This window comes from Notolepis coatsorum (genome assembly GCF_963971535.1).
Source record: "Notolepis coatsorum genome assembly, chromosome: 7".
In the NCBI taxonomy this organism is placed as follows: Eukaryota; Metazoa; Chordata; class Actinopteri; order Aulopiformes; family Paralepididae; genus Notolepis; species Notolepis coatsorum.
Genome location: NC_140171.1, coordinates 86,460,467 through 86,474,470, shown reverse-complemented (window position 1 = coordinate 86,474,470; position 14,004 = coordinate 86,460,467).

Here is a 14,004-nt window from a genome sequence, read left to right as displayed (position 1 = left end):
AATCGCGCTGAGCCGTGGATGCACGCTGAAATACTGACCGCTATGAAAACCAGAGACAAAAAATGCTCTGAGTTTCGTAAAAGTCAGTCAAAGCTAACCAAAAGCACGAGCAGTGAACTCCAAGCCCACGTGACGGAACTCAAACTGGAAAGAAACAGACTAAGAAATGATGTAAACTCCATGATCAAAACAGCAAAGAAAAAATTCATCAATGACAAAACCGAGGAAAACAAAAACAAACCGCGTGAACTTTGGAAATTACTCAATAACCAACTAGGCTGCAGTAAAAAACTTAAAACCAGATTCTCAAACATAAACATAAAGACGGACAACACGCTCATCACAGAAAAGCTGGATGTAGCCAATTACTTAAATAGTTTCTTCACAAACATAGCCACAACACTGGTAAACAAACTACCCTCCCACTCAGGGCATTATGGGGTAGAACACATAGTAGCTTACTACAAAAACCTAGGGGTCCACAAAGATGACTTCAAACTGGAAATGGTAACAACAGATGAGGTACTCAAAAAACTGAGCGCCCTCCAACCTAACAAGGCCACTGGCCATGACAACATCCCCTCCAAATTCCTCAGAGACTCAGCAGCCGCCATCACCCCAGTCATCACACACATAATAAACCTCTCTATAAAACAGGGACACATCCCCAAGGACTTCAAAATTGCGAGAGTGACCCCTCTGCACAAAAAAGGCAGTAAATTAGACCCAGGCAACTACCGCCCTGTTTCTATCCTTACCTCCATCTCGAAAGTCATGGAAAAAATTGTATACGAACAGGTCGAAAAATACCTTGCGGAAAAAAATCTAATCTACGAATTCCAATCTGGCTTCAGAACATCCCACTCCACTGACACATGCCTTCTCTATTTAAACGACCACATCAAACAAGAGGTGGACGCGGGCAAATACTGCGGCATGGTCATGCTGGACCTACAAAAGGCCTTCGACACTGTCAATCACACCATTCTGATTGACAAGCTAAAAGCAATTGGTTTTGATAGTCTATCAGTGAGCTGGATGCAATCCTACCTGGAGGGGAGAGAGCAGATGGTGGAGGTAAACGGTACCCTATCCCCCCCCCTCACAGTAAACTGTGGTGTTCCACAAGGAAGCATACTAGGTCCGCTACTGTTCCTAATTTATGCAAATGACATGTCGTCAGCTTGTGACTGCAACTTGTTCCTGTTTGCGGACGACTCAGCCCTGCTGGTCTCTGACAAGAACAAATTACAGGTTGAAAAAACCCTCAGCTCAGAACTAAGCAAAATCTGCATATGGCTCGCTGATAACAAACTATCATTACACATGGGCAAAACAGAGTCCATTCTCTTCGGTTCAAATAACAAACTCAGCAAGACCGACGGCTTCTCAGTTACAGTGGGTGACAATATTGTCACAAGGAAAGAAGATATTACCTACCTGGGTTCCATCCTAGAGGCAAATCTTTCCTGTGACAAAATGGCATCCAATGTAATAAAAAAAGTCAACCAACGAACTTGTTTCTTGTACCGGATCTCCTCACTGGTAAACAAGAATACCCTGAAGACTCTAGCAGGAGCACTCATTCAAGGGTACTATGACTATGCTTGCACCTCATGGTACCAAAGCACCTCAAAGGCGCTAAAAACAAAATTACAAACATCTCAAAACAAACTGGTCAGACTACTGCTTGACCTTACTCCTAGAACCCACCTCACCCCTGCCCACTTTGACAACCTAGGATGGCTTAGAGTAGACGACAGAGTACAGCAACTTGCAATGGGCCTGGTCTACAAGATACACTACACGACCAAGGTACCCATGTACATGACTAAATACTTCCCAAAGGTCAGTGAATACCACGATCACAACACCAGAGGGAGCTCCACAAATCATGTTAAACCCAGATTCGGCTCAAACAAGGGACTAAACACGTTTCGCAATTATGCCACATCAATGTGGAACGCCCTACCCAAAGCTGTAAAGGAATGTGAATCACTACCCACTTTCAAAAACACTCTCAAAAAACACCTAAGGGAGACTGCAACTCGAAACTGGCCCCTGTAAATGTCCGAACACAACCCCCTCCAATGTACAGTAAATTACCAAGTATGGTCTTGTCAATAATCCAATGTACAGTGTTGTTTGTACAGTTGTACAGTGTCCCCCACCCACCCCTCCTACCCACCCCCCCCCCCCCCCCCCACCCACCCAACCACCTCCAATGTACAGTCCCCACCCACCCCTCCTACCCAACCCCCCCCCCCCCCCCCACTCCTACCCCCCCCCCCCCAACCACCTCCAATGTACAGTCCCACCCCCACCTACCCAATCCAATGTACAGTTTCTACGCCTAATGTATATACTCTTTTCTTTCTGGACTCTTTTTGTATCACAAATACAGTACTGTAATTGCAAATCTGGTATGTCATAAATGTATAGATGTAGCAGTACTGTCTATCTGTATGTCATGTATGTCATATATGTTACGATGAATTGGAAATGGGGGACCCTGGTGTAAACAAGACGAAAGTCTTTCTCTGGTCTGCATCCCCTTAACAATTGTATGTATTGAGCTGTACTGCACTGTACCCATTCTGCAATCTGTTAATAAAGTTTTCATTCATTCATTCATTCATTCATTCATTCATTCATTCATTCATACGCCCTAAACTCGACACCTTTAAGACACCAACTCATGGAAGGCGTCGCCATAGCAACACCGCTACAACGGGCGGGGAAACCTGCCGGCTCCTGTCATGTAATAGGAGTCGGTAGAATAACCCTCCCCCCCCCCCCCCCGCCAAGACGTCCCACCGGCTTGGCCCTGACTGGCTCAGCAGAAGAGATCAAAAATCCCCTAAACCAATCAAGTGGGAAAAGGAGGGGTTTATTCGACACCCCCTCCCGAAAAAACACCCTTCATCCCTACACACAGAAAAACAACCGTAGCCATCTTGAAAACCTCCGGTAGAAAGCAATGCATAGCAAAAGCTAATACAATGCCCGCTACCCACAAAAATGTGAACAGGTTTTACAACAAAACACAAGTCGCCTGTGCGTGAATCCTACACCCGTTGACTATGTCGTACATAGGAAAAAAACGCTGATCGAGAGTAAACGGCTAGGCCGTGAAATGTGTGTGTACGAGTATTACTGCAACTAAACAACACACCATTGTGAGACACATATACTTAGTTCAAGCAATGGAATAACACCAGTTTCTACCTGCATGTGGAGCATCAAGCTAATAGAACCTATTACCGAGTGTACGTTGCAGACCTTGCTTAACCTCGTAACGCAACACGACTCATCCCACAACGTAAAAGGGCAGATTCATATATACACAACCCCACCATATGAATTGTTTGAAGAAACACACAGTTTGTTCGGCCAAAACACACTTTTTTTATTAAACTAAATAAAGTGTCTTAAGGCACAAAATCATAGAGGGGCCGGGGAGGGTGTAGAGGAGAGGGGACACAGAGGGGAAAAAGTCACTCAACGGCGTCTGCCACCTCGCGCCGCTCGAGTCTTGCCACGCCGAGGAGCCCCGGAGGGACGGTAGGTTACAGTCTGCTGGGCACGACGTTCCCTACCGTCTCCTCCGGTCGTGGATGGGCCGGCGGTGGCAGAAGCGCCGTTTCGTCCCCTGGCCCTCTTGGCAGGGCCAGCAGCGGCGGCGGAGGCAGTGGTAGCGGCGACGGAGACAGCTCGACGTCGCGGAAGCCTTCTGACTCCACCGGCAAGGACGGGAGGCGGAAAATGGGGTTGGAGAATGGACCTCTCCTCTGCCATCTCTCTGCATGTTGAGGTCATCAACCGCAGGGCCTTCCCGAATAGGCCAGCGTCGGAGAGGGCGGCCGTCAGAAGAGGAGCTCTCTTCTTCTCTGGCACACGGGCCTGCTCCAGCCAAAGGTGACGCTGGCCCAGGGTGGCCAGGGCGCGCACTTTCCCCATGGCTATGGCCAGCACCTGGGAAAGGTGCAGGACAGCTCCCGCAGCCTGGGTGATCTGATCGCATTCCACCTCGTTCAGATCCGTGCCGCCCGTCATTATCCCCGATACAAATCTAGCCAGGTGGGCGATGTTAGACACCGCAGCTAGCGATTGTGTACCAGCGATGAATGACTGGTCACCCCAATAAGCCAATCGCCTAGCCGATTTCCCCTGGAGGACCGGCTTGCATAGGGGTTCCCACACCATATCCGGACAGAGGAGCGCGGCCATCGGACTGTCAAGCCGAGGCACGCCCTCCCCCATACCTTTGACTAACCCCGACACCCGCGTAACTGGTACGTAGGCGGGAGTTAGTCCCATGATGTTGGACACCGCCTGACCCCGACGAACATAGGCCCCCATCGATGGGAAAAATGGGTAGACAACGTCCACCCCTCTCACTGGGGGACGCTGCCAGGGATGGCCTATGAGGTCATCAGGGACAGGTGCAGGCAATGGCAGCGGCAGCGGCACGCCGTTTGCGGCGGCGGCTACCGCCATGAGCTCGGGAAACAAGGCCCGCAGTTCCCCCTGCGAACCTTCCTCCACCGACCCCGCATCCCTCACATGCAGCAGGCTGCGACTGGTCAAGGAGCCACAGTCTGATGTGGCCGACAGTAGGGCATCCTGCTGATGAGGCCAAGGTGGTTCCTTGACATCCTCGAACAGGGCGCCCCATGGAGCCATTTCCCCCCCCTCCGGGGTCTCCTGAGGAGGGATACTCTCCTCCACGGGGCCATCATACAAAAACCCGTCCGCCTCGTCCATGAAGTCCTCAGTCTCCATTGGAAATCCAGAGCCGGACGCATCTTCGCTGGTCTCCAGCAGTTCCCCAAACCCAGGCTGTTCGCGCCTGCACGCTACCATCTTGCGACGTGAACGGGCAGACGCGAAAAGTTTGCGTCGCAAATCCTCTGGCTCCAAGACAACCCCCCGTTCACCAACGGGCGATTCCCCAGAACCAGAGGAACCAGAGTCGAGATCAGGCCATCGCCGGAGCGACGGCACCGACCCCTCGGCTCTTCGGTGAGGCAAACTATCCACCGGCAGTCTCCCGGGCTGGGTCGGCAACCACGAAAGTGGCAACAGCCCAGCACCAAGGCGCACGACGGAGGCGGGAATGGAGAACCGCTGGTGAAGAGTAGGTCTAGCGGGTCTACTCTCCGCGGAATACATTATGACCCAACTTTTTCTTGTACAACAGACGTGAGAGAAGAAAAAATTAAGCACAATGTAAACCCGTCACAACTCTTTTCAACTAACAACACGTCAAGTGGGGTACTACCGAGGCACTTCCTTGTGGTGAAAGCGAGAAGGAGGAGAGCAGGTGACCACACACCTGCTTATGAAGGTAAGCTGATGAGGGGTGTGGTCAGACTAATACTGGTATTAAAGGTACATTTGTGGAATTTATTCAGTGCGCATGCACGTACGCGAGATAGTGCAGTGTGATGCCAAGCAGAGCCCCTAATGGAACAGAACTGATGGGTTCAGATAAATACAGTCCAGTAAAAAGTACAATATCTCCCTTATCTCATTCAGTGACAGCTATTAGTCTTGGCCTTGTAGCTAACGTGCCAGGTTTCCATTACATATTTCCACTGTGCGTCACTATGTTTGGAGAGCTATATCTATATTCAATATTATAGCTATATCAACAATACTATGGTCATTTGACAGTGACTTTCTTCTGTCCAAGATGCAAAAAATAGATATTTTTTTCATGGATACGTTTGCTTGTTATCCCGTGGTGAATATAAGTATAATTTCAGAGTGATCCGGGATAATTCCCGAAAGGCTGAGTTATAGAACGCTACGTGAATTCTACTATAACCGTTGGCGTCTCTTGCCTGGACACCCTACTATTTCCAAATCAAATGTATATAATAGGTATTATGTTTCATCATGAATGCATGAAAGGGGCTGGGGGTCGTTTCTGATGCTTTGATTGCCAGTAATGGCATTCGTATTGAACACTAAAAACGCTGATCAGCTGGATCGGTATGAAAACATTGCAGAATCAAGCTGGAATTGACGTCTGATAGTCCTTACCTCTGATCGGTGGTATTCCAAATGAAGACCGCTATGGTCAAAACATGTTCATTAGATTTTAAATGACTTAGCCACCTTTAATAAAGGCCTTTTAACCATCTTCCCTCTGGATTTTACATCGTTTTGAGTGCCTGGATCGACTCTCCAATTCCAATTGTTTGATCGCCATCTGGTCCATCTGATGTCCACGACATAATACGGCACAACACATGCACTGAGTGTCCCGTAGACGTTTCGATGCAACCGAGTGAACCTCTAGGCTTCCCTGTACTAAAAAACTGCGCCCGGAGCAGTTTAAACGGAATACATGGTCTGTGTAGCTGAGGGGTACAATTCCCTGACTGTATTGTTAGATATGATATTTAATACCACTACCTCATGTACTTTAACTTCTGGCCACCCAGTACAAGATATAAGTATGATGAACACTTTCCCACCTGATGAAACGAACCAACACAAATGGACCAAATCGAATATTTAATACAGCAAAGGGTGTATACAACATTCACTTAATTACATTTATGATTTGAAATGTTAAGTATGCACTTTTATGGCAAATGAGTATTCGTAGGTAAATCAACATTGAATGTCCAATCTCTGGTTGCGCAGGGAGTAAGTATACAACCTGGAATATTTAGGAAACGATAGCGATAGTACTTAAATGATTATAGCTGGATACACTAAGGGGGGGGGGGGGGGGTCCCGCTGGTTGTAAGACAGTAGGAGGGGGGGGTTAGAGAAGTCGCTGGCGGTATCCCATCTGGCCGACGGTGTCTTGGGAGAATCCAAAGTCTTAGACCCAGTGCCCACAGAACCTCGGGCCGTAGACGAACACAGCTGGACCCTCTGTGGAACGGTATCTGCCGGTCCACAACGGAGAGACGTGGTGCGACCTCACGTGTAGAGCGCCGCCTCACCTGTAGTTCTCTCCGGGGGGTAATTCCAACACTCGACAGTGTTGGCCTTTATCCATGGAATAATCAAAGCACATAAAGCATAATCCAAGAGCCGTGGAAGGCTTGCCGTCGTCGGGTAGAGTAATCCAATATACAGGTCCAGTCGCTCTTGACCCGGAGCTCCTCGGATGCAATCACCACTAGGGGTCTGACCAGCCTGGATAAGCGTCCAGATAACGTCAGGAACGATGGGGGTACTGATAACTGTAGAACTCGAACCGAACGATGCACCATACATAAATAGACTATTATTAGCTTAATAGAATACGTCCAACTCGACGGTATGGTGCCAAACTATGACCATTCAACTATTAATCTACACGATATCTCAATGCCTATTCTGGGCCAAGTAGGCCTTACTACACCGCACGTGCTTCGTGGGGAGGCTTTTGCGTCTGTCACTCTGTTGGAGGGTAAAGAACTGGACTAAAAGGGAAGTTCTACTTTACGAGCGCCATATATATATGCGCTATGAACAAATAGTACCACACGTATTTCGCCCGGCATATTACTGCGCGGAACCGGGGGTTGCCTCGACATGTTAGGCGGCACGATTGAACTTGAACCTAGGGGTATGGCAACCTGGCGCCAGGTTCTCGTCCAATGGTAGAATGAAACTATTATGGGCTGTTTAGTAGAAACAGGGATATTCAATGCATATTGTACAAGGAATATACAGGGGATATCAAACGATATACAAATACAATTAAATATATATATATAAATAAATATACATATTCGGTTTAATCTGATCCTTCACAACAGCCGCCCCCTAATTAGTCCCACCTAATTAGCTAAGCAGAGACAGATTAACCGCACTGTCTACCACTCAAGGTCCGCTGTAAGGTCAGTCAACTCACAAAGTCATAGGGTCATGGTCATCATCGATAGTATCTGGGAGTCGGGGGAGTTCTATGAGCCTCGCCACGGGCCGTGTGTAGGTGCGCCCTTGGACGAGTACTTCAGCTGCTCGGACCTTGCCATCGGCACCGGTGATCACTTTGCTTACGCGGCCAGCCGGCCACATAGCTCTGGGGAGTGACTGGTCAACTATCATGACGACTGTTCCTTCTGTCAAATTGTCTCTCTCTTTTACCCACTTCTGGCGGGTCTGTAAAGACGGTAGGTAGTGAAGTAGGAAGCTGCTCCAAAACTTGTCAGCTAGTACTTGGCTGTACCTCCACATTCTTCTGCCGTTCGCTTCTTCGGGCCTGTACATTGTCTGGGGTAGCGCGGGGTCCAGTCGCCCCATTAGGAGTGTGTTGGGGGTGACTGGGTCGACATCTGCTACATCACTGGAGACGTAACCGAGGGGCTTGGAGTTCAATACTCCCTCGATCTCCGTGAGGACTGTCATTAGGACTTCCTCTGCCACAGTCTGGGCTCCGAGTACGGCATACAGGGCTGTCTTTATAGAACGTACTTCTCGTTCCCAGGTTCCACCGAAGTGGGGTGCGTTCGGGGGATTAAACTGGAAGTCAACCTGGGCTGGAGCGAGGTGGGTCTTAAGTTCTGGGCCCATAGCTTGGAAGCTCTCTCTCAGCTCTCTTTCTCCGCCTTTGAAGTTGGTCCCGTGATCAGACAACAATGTAGACGGTTGTCCTTTCCGTGATATGAATCTCCGGAAGGCCATAAGGAATGAGTCTGTGCTCATGGTCGGAAGGAGCTCGATATGTATCGCTCTGGTGGTCATGCATTTGAATACAATACCCCACCGCTTCTCGGTGCCTCTTCCTCTTTTTATATACAACGGGCCAAAACAGTCCATGCCTGTGGAGTGGAATGGCTTGTCGCGCCACTTACGGCAGTCTAGACAGGTTCGCTGGAAGCGCCGTACTGCTTCTCTCCCTTGTAATATCCAACAACGACGTCTGATCTCCGCAAAGACTCTCTCTGCTCCGGCGTGGTGCACATCCTCGTCGTATTTCTTTATGATCAGCTCTGTGACCTTGTGTCGGCTGTTCAAGACGATCGGGTGCTTAATGTCATCTGGTAGATCGGGGGCTCTCCGCAGGCGACCACCCACTCTGATGAGATTATGTGCGTCACTCTCTGGTGCCAGGTGATTCAGTCTGCTGTCTGATGGGACAGGGTTTCCTCCCTGTAGACAGTCTAGCTCATCGGGGAACGAGTCTCTCTGGGCTCGTTGTAGTAGAAGAAGTTCTGCTTCTTCGTAGTCAGCTGCTGACATGTCAGTGGTGGACTGAATCTCTGGGTGGTGCCGCAGGAATGTCCTTTGTTGCGCACTCTCTAGGGTAATGCAGTCATCTATGTTCGGGTCTGTGGAGGCGACAGTGCTCAGTCCACAGAACATAGGCTTCTTGTTCTCAGCCTCCTCGCTACTTGCTTCCCTCGGGGTGGGCGTAGGCCAATCTCCTTCCGGGAGCTGGAGGAATGCTGGTCCGTCACTGTAGATGTTGCGACGGGTTAGGTCATCCAGGGACATTCCCCGGGTGATGACGTCAGCTGGGTTGTGTTTGGTATCCACATATCTCCAGCTTGCTTCTTCTGAATCTCGGTGACTCTGACTCCCACGAAGACTTTGTATCTGCATGAATCAGACTTAATCCATGTGAGTACTGTCGTGGAATCTGACCACAAGATTGTTCTATGCACCGGAATGGTGAGTTCACGTTGGATTAACGTGGCTAGATGCGCTCCTGCGAGGGCTGCGCAGAGCTCTAGACGTGGGATAGATTGTTGCTTACGTGGGGCTATCCTTGAGCGGGCCAGTATGAAAGCAGTGTGTATCTCTCCTCCCATCTCTTGGGCACGCAAATAAGCAACCGATCCGTAGGCTACTTCGGAGGCATCGCTGAAGACGTGTAGCTCAATCTCGCATGTCTCTGGCCTCACTGTGGATGGGAAGTAGCTGCAGCGTATGTTGACACCTGGGAGTGAGCGGAGTTCCGTCTCCCACTCTCTCCATGTTGAGGCAAGGTGTGCGGGTATTGGGTCGTCCCAGCCCTGGTCCTTGTCCCATAGTGCTCGTACAATCATCTTTGCCCTGGTGGTGTAAGGTAGAATACATCCCAGCGGGTCATATTGTCTGGCGAGTGTTCTGTACACACTCCGTCTGGTGGTCGGTATCGCCGCCGACCTTCCTTGCTCTGGAGCCAAGGGTTTGTGTCTATAGTGGAGCGAGTCTGTTTTGAAGCGCCAGACTAATCCTAGTGTCATTTCTTGGGCTTCTCCTGGGATTGTCGCCATCCAGGTCTCGCTGCTGGCAGCCTTGTCTGCGGAGGAGAGGCTGCGCAATACGTGCGGGTCACTGCTGGCCCACTGCCTGAGATCAAAGCCTCCTTTGATTAGGGAGGCGCGTAACTTGATTAGGAGAGCCTCGGCTTCTTCTTGAGTCGAGACGCTTTGTAGACAGTTGTCTACGTAGAAACTGTTCTTCACACTGTGTTGGACCTCTTCATCTGCTGCTGGGTCCTCTGTGACGTGTTTCTGTAGTGCAAATGTAGCACAGCACGGGCTGCATGTGGTTCCGAAGGGGAGTACTTCCCACTGGTAGATGGATGGGTTCTCATCTCCGATCTTCTCTCTCCATAGGAACCGTAGCAGAGGCTTGTCCTCCTCTACTAGTCTCACTTGCAAGAACATCCCTTTGATATCCCCGCTTATAGCCACCTTGTCCCGGCGGAAGCGCAGTAGCACGCCTAGTAGGGAGGGGCCGAGTGTGGGGCCGGGCAAGAGCTCTTTATTCAGATTTTGGGATCCGATCTGGTAGCTGCAGTTAAACACAATGCGATCCTTGCCATTGTGATGGACCTTGTGATGCGGCACGTACCATGATTCGGTCGTCTGATCGGCCTCTTTAATGTCAATCTTTGTTACGTGTCCCGCTGTGATTAGCTTCTCAATCTCAGCTCGGTACACACTCTGTTGAGCGGGGTCTTTGGCTAGGCGCCGCTCTGTGTTCAGTAGATAGCGCTCCGTGGCGTCTTTCTTTGCGTGAAAGGGGGGCATTCCCTCTCGCCTCAGGAGTGGAGTTGCGTATCTCATCACTCCGCCGACTGTGACTCTCTTTGTCCCCTGCTCGAGTAGGTGGATGGCGTAAATGTCTTCTTTAGAGCGAATGTCTTTCTTTTCGTTCTTAAAGGGCATTGTCTCTAGGGTCCATAGCCTCTCGACGTGCTGCAGGAGAGTGGTGTCTTCTTCTGTCGTTCGGGAGTGGAAGCAGCTAGTGGCTGCGGTTCGGTTGAGAGATTTAGCGAGGGGGCCTTGTAATGTCCATCCTAGGCGGGTCTCGACGGCTGCAGGACAGCCTCGGGGACCGGTATGGACCCGGTCAATCGGGACTATGAGTTCTGCATGGTCGGAGCCTATCAACAGGGTCGGGGTAGCGCCGTTTATGAGCGGGATAGGTAATTGGCGCAGGTGTACATATTTATCCATCAACTTGGTGACAGGGTAGGTGTACTGCGAGAGTCCTATTTCTTGGCTGGTGAAAGCATTTGTGATCTTGTACCGTCGCTCTGGCTGCCCGTTGGCTGCGATAGTGAAGGAGACATTCTCGCCCTTTATCGTCTTTAAATCTCTTCTTATTGTCCGAATCGTCATTTCGTTCTTGCTCCCCCGCAGTCCCAGTTGAGTCGCAGCGGAGGCGAGCAGAAGGGTCTTCTCTGACCCGTCATCAAGGACGGCGTAAGTGTCCATGACTTTATCCTGGTAGCTCAATGTCACACGGACTACCTTTAAGAGCACTTGAGCTCCGTTGCTGCTGGCGGGGTCAATGTACATGACACTTGTCTTGGTGCCGCTCCGTGGTGCAGGTGTAGGCCGTCTTCCGTTACTATCGTGTAGTATATCTAGATGGGCTCCATCGCACCGGCTGCACCTTTTCTTTAGGCGGCATTCGGCTGCCATGTGGGGCCGCGCACATCGATAACAGCGCCGGTTGGACTTTATCCATTGGCTCACTTCTTCTGCATTCATCTTTGTGAATGAGTCACATTGTGACAGCCAGTGTTCTTTCTCACAGTAGGGACACGCTATCTTCCACTTCTCCTTTCTCGAGGGGGTGCTGTGACTCTTACTGCTCGGTACTGACTCTGATTGGTGCATGACAGTCACCGATCTTCTTCCATCACTTATTCTCCTGGGTCCCTCTCTGGAGCTTGGCGTGCTCCGCCCGAAGGTGTCCAGTCGTAAGCTGCTGACCTCTCTCGCCAGGAAGTCGGCCAGATCAAGGAGGGATGGCTCGGGGCCGTCGGGATCTCGGTAGTCCCTCTGCCGCCGAAAGCGCTCCTGTCTTGCGGGTGGCAGCTTCTCCAAAATCCTCTCAACGTTAGAGTTGGCGTACAGCTCATGCCTGCCCTTCTCCCGTTGAGCTCCCAGCATCCCCACCAGGGACTGCACTTTGATTGACAGGTCGTCCAGTGAGCGATTGTCTGTGGCTGGGGGTAGGCGGTCAATATGCCTTATCTCCTGGATTACGTAATCCCATATACGTCCATATCTTTGATCCAGCGCTGCAAGGGCCGCTGTGTATGGGGTCGAGGAGGTAGCATAGGCTAGCGCTATATTGTGTGCTCGCGGTACTTTCAGGTGCTTCAATAATATTGCATACTTGTGGCGTTCATCAATGACATCCACCAGCATTGTGTCTAAGCACATCCGGAGCTCCGTGTACTGTGCTCGACTCTCATAGGCGAAGTCTGGGATTGATGGCGTGGCGTTGTATGACGCCGTGGATGGCGAATACATCGGCGAGCGTTGGGGGAGAGACCTCCTGGGCGAGTCCCCTCTTGCGCCTCGCTGTGGGCCGGTACTGGCAGGGTACCATGGCCCGCTGGTCCAGGTACTGTTCCTCGGGGCTGGTCGTGCGTCGTGCTCACCCGTAAATAGAGTCGGGGGTCTGTAGCGCAGCGCCGCGGGGGTATAGCCTGGACTGTATGGGACCTCCTGGTCCGGTGGAGTACTGTGCTGTCATCGGGCTTGGTTCTCCTCTTCTCCCTCTTCTTCTTCTATCAAATCTTCCAGATCTTGTAATCGTTTATTTAGCTTCTCCGCAGTGTAGGCCGCTCCTTCCTTGTAGCTGGGTCTCGCTTGGACCGGTATGGGAAGGGGGTCTGCGGGGGGTCTAGACTCGGTCTGTTGGTCAAGTTCAGGGTCGCTTGCTCGTTGCGGTGACGCTGCTCTTGACTGCTGTCTCGACGAGTTCCTTGAGCCCCTGGCGGAGGGAGAGGGAGTTGTCCTTTTTATCAGCTGCTCTATCAGTTGTGCTTGTAGTCTGTCGCGCTCTGCGTCTCTTTGGGCACCGGCAGCGGTGCGCTGGGCGTCGGCGCGGTCTCTTGCCATATTCTCTTCCATCTGGAAGCATCTCATCTCCAGACTTGTGCGCTGTTCTTCGCTCCGTTGCTGTGCTTGGAGGTGTTCGCGCTCGCTGGTCACCTGGGCTTGGAGACGTTCGCGCTCGCTAAGCGTCTGTGCTTGGAGCCGATCGCGTTCGGTAGAGGCTGTCAGGCTGACGAGGAACGCCTGTTGTAGTATCCTCTCCGCTTCGCTGGGGGAAGGCGGTAGTGGAGGTGAGCCGCTCCTGCGTGAACCGCTCCTGGGGGTACTCGTTGGGGAGTCCTGGAGCTCTAGTTCCTCGGCGCTCTCCTCTTCTTCTTCCGTGCAGAGTTCTCTCTCTGTAGGGTTGTCTTCCTCCCGGGGCGTGTCGGGGACTACTTCTTTAGTAGTGGCGGGGGGTAAAGGCATGTCAATTCCCTCCTGGTCTCCACCGTGGGCTTGGTCAGTTACATTAGGACCTACTAAGACCTCTGTGGTCGGGGAAACCTGGTCGTTAAGGTCAGACATAATTTTACTTTCTACTTTTACCACGTTTACCGTTTGTCGAAGGCTAGGTAGTTGACTGACAGTGTAAGCCTCTAAGTACTGAGGTGTCTGTCGTCTGCGCCGCGGGCGTTCTAGGTTAGGAGGATCGTTTCGTGGAGTGTTCATCATAGGCCATTTCGATATTAATAACACTATATTAATATTACACTAG